The sequence below is a fragment of the Dipodomys ordii genome, unplaced genomic scaffold, assembly GCF_000151885.1.
Source record: "Dipodomys ordii isolate 6190 unplaced genomic scaffold, Dord_2.0 Scaffold38, whole genome shotgun sequence".
Classification (NCBI taxonomy): domain Eukaryota; kingdom Metazoa; phylum Chordata; class Mammalia; order Rodentia; family Heteromyidae; genus Dipodomys; species Dipodomys ordii.
The window spans coordinates 348587-352223 of record NW_012267254.1 but is presented as its reverse complement, the minus strand read 5'-3'; the positions used below and the strand labels follow the sequence as shown (position 1 = coordinate 352223).

Here is a 3637-nt window from a genome sequence, read left to right as displayed (position 1 = left end):
TTGCCGTTCTATCTGGGGTGAGGTGATATCTCAATGTTGTTTTGATTTGCATTTCTTTTATGGCTAGGGATGTTGAACATTTCTTCATGTGTCTATTAGCCATCCTTCTTTCTTCTTCAGAGAAGCTTCTCTTTAAGTCTTTCGCCCACTTATTTATTGGGCAGTTGAGAAACTACTCTTAAAGACTCCTTCTCAAGTTCATATTCTTGAGCCCTTCTGCAACATGGTTTGTCATAATCTTTCTACAATTCAAGGAATAAATTTTGATTTTCAGATGCGGTGACAGTACCACATTCTAGTGCCTGTGATGGCACTTCAGGAAGATCTGCTTATTTCAGCCAATTAAGGAGACTAATGATCAAAAGTCAATACATTCACAGACACATATGATCTTGGGCTCAATATAAAAATGCATTATAGAGTTAATTGGAAAAGTAGGGGGAAAATCATGTTGAACTAAGGTGAGTGTTAGATTAAGGAATAGCACCCTGTTTAGAAGTCAAAATAACTAAATGGCTCTTTTCACTGGAGGATACATTGCTATTGGTATTTGCTTTGGCAGCTGGTTATGAAGATTTCCCTGTTTCAAGAATATCCGTTCTTCATAGAACCTGAGATACTAAAGAATCTCCATACAAATAAAAAGAGGCTCTAATAATTTAGATCAGTAATGCTTGTACAAATCAACAAATACAAATTATAGACTTCAAAAGTTTCCTAAACATTGTTAGGTCTCTGTAAAACATAGGGCTGGAAGTTATTGGTAGGATGGTAAAATGCAATAAACCTTAACATGACTTTAGAGTTTGGTGGCACATCCATTAACTCTGCTACTTAGAATCACAAATGCTCTGCTCATCACCTTAGGATTTGATGCACTCTAAGATGTTAGAATCTTCTCATTTGGTTACCATGGGGGTGGGGTGTAAACCCACCAGAGTACACTCTCCAGTAAACCAACCAACCAGATTAAAGGGGTGTGAGACAGTGTTATACACATACAATCCCCACATCAAGGCCACTTCTTTAGTTAGGAGTACATCATATAGGTGCCAACACAAAATCTGAGCTTGAGGGTGATAGACTCAGGTCATTGAAAACAACTCTAGTTGTGTTCATACGTACTCTATTGCTCATGGGTTGTTTAGACTGTCCTGACTTTGGTACTACTCCTGTTTGGGGGAATCCAACATAAGGGTTACTGAAGAAATTATAGAAATTTCTTTCTTTGCTAGAACTATGAGCCCTGTTTGACACTGCTTAAGCCATGTCTTAAACCTCCTAACCCTATATGTTTTGCAGAGAAAGAGAAAACAACAAATAAAAGACTTCCAGTAAAACAACCTCATTAAAAAAAGAAACATTCACTGGGTGCTAGTGGCTCACATCTGTAATCCCAGCTAATCAGGAGGATGAGATCTGAGGCTCACAAGTGAAAGCCAGCCCAAGCAGGAAAGTCCATGTGACTCTTATTTCCAATTAATTACCAAACAGGCCGGAAGTAGGGCTGTGTCTCAAATGGTGAAGTGCTAGCTTGAGCCGAAAAGCTCAGAACAGTACCTAGGCTCTGTGTTCAAGCCCAAGGACTGACACCAAAAATATGGAAAAATATGTTTACTGCTAAGAAAATTCTTACTAGAAATGCTAAGTGAAGAAACGATGCCATTACAATGCAATTGCACAGAAATGGCAAGTGATATTTCGTTGTTTAAGAAAGTAAACAGAAGGGGCTGGGAAGGTGGCTCAGTGGTAGAGCGCTTGCCTTGCATGCATGAGGCCCTGGGTTCGATTCCTCAGCACTACATAAGCAAAAAGAAAAAAGCCATAAGTGGAGCTGTGGCTCAAGTGGTAGAGTGCTAGCGTTGAGCTGAAGAGCTGAGGGACAGCGCCCAGGTTCAGAGTTCAGGCCCCACGACCGACCGGACCCAAAAAAAAAAGAAAAGAAAAGAAAAGAAAAGGAAGGTAAACCGAAGATCAGGTGTTGGTGGCTCATGCCTGCAATCCTACTTAAAAGGCTGAGATCTAAACAGCACCTGGGCAGGAAAGTCCCTAAGATTCTTTCTTATCTCCAATTAACCAGAAATGCAGCTGTGGCTCAAATGGTAGCATGCTACCCTTTAGCAAAATAGTTGAGAGAGAGAGGGGGGGAGGGAGAGGGAGAGAGAGAGGAAGAGGGAGAGGGAGAGTATAAAGAGACAGAAAGCACTCAGGCTCTGGGTTCAAGACCCAGTACCACCAAAAAAAGAAGGTATATAGATATGCCTATGATTTTTTTTATACAAAAGGATTTATTAAAAAAACAGTAAGACACTACTACATCATGACACTGTCACACTGGGCTTTTAACACAAGACTTGCTCTACAATACTGGGGGGAGGGAGGGCATAAAACACAAATTGATTCTGGAGTATAGCAATTAAGAAATAAAACAATGAAAGCAAATTTCTTTTAATGAGAACTCAGAATTAAACTTCAGACAGACCCAACGTTCAGGGACTTGATACAAAAAAATTTAGTTTGAACTGCTATTAGCAGGTGGCAGGAGCCACCTTCAAATGAATCTTCAAATTGGAAAATATGGCTTCACCACCTGTTGGGGATAAGTTGCAAATGGAATAATTTAGTATGGTTGGTAGCTATTTTGATGACCACCTTGCCTGGATACTTTCCCATAACCACTCTGCTGGTCACCACCTCTTCCACAAGCTGGTCCTGCAAATCCTCCTCTAGACCCCCACTGCTGCTGTTGCTGATACTGTTCCTTCGACATGGCTACTTCTATTTCACATTTACTAAGACCGACATTGTGGTATTTTTTTCCATTATCTTCTTCACTGGTTCTTCTTTAAAAGTAATCAAGCAGAACCCACACTTATTGGTCTTGTTGCCCATGGTGAGCTCTATTGATTCCACCTCACCAAAGCCACCAAAGTACTCCCTTATTTTCTCTTCAGCTGTATCTGGAGAAAGGCCACCAATACAAATTTTTATGACGGACTTTTTTGTTTTCATGGCTTTGGCCCTGTTAGGATCAATCACTTTCCCGTTCAATTTATGTTCTTTCTGATCCATGACCAAATTTGGAAAAGTAGTCCTTCAGATCTTTCTTTGTAGTGTCCCAGCTAAGGCCTCCCTATAAACATTTTCCATTCTTCCCACTGTGCCGTCGCTGCTTCAGTGTGTCGAGGGGAGGAGTTTGAATGGCTAGGATGCCTATAATTTTTGCAAGGGACAGAGATCAGAGAAGCCTAGACATTGATGCTACCAAATCTATGCTAACTCTTGTGCATGTGAGGACATGGCTATGCTTTTCAGTACTTGTTCAAGACTTGAGGCAATCACGTACCATGTTATGAGCAAACATAAATGGCATAATATATTCAAATGCAGCGACATGGTCCATGATGAAATGAACTCTACTGAAGATAGTGGCCTGATCTTTTTGATGAATTTATTGAGTGGCAAAAAGTCCATCAAATGTCATAGCAAGAACTATTGTGAAGAAAATGCAAACTTTTTGATTTCCACAAACTAATGAGATGAAGTAAAAAAAAATAATATTCCAAAATATTTCATTAATACAAAAGATTCCTCAGGATTTTTTTCAGTACAAATCAGCTTGTTTGCTTGACTGGAA

The 3637-nt window shown here is 39.9% G+C and overlaps 1 pseudogene; it reads right to left on the bottom strand.

The window, feature by feature from the left end:
• Nucleotides 1-2472: 2472 nt before the first annotated feature.
• LOC105986908 lies at nucleotides 2473-3072 on the bottom strand (annotated as a pseudogene).
• Between the last annotated feature and the right edge of the window lie 565 nt (nucleotides 3073-3637).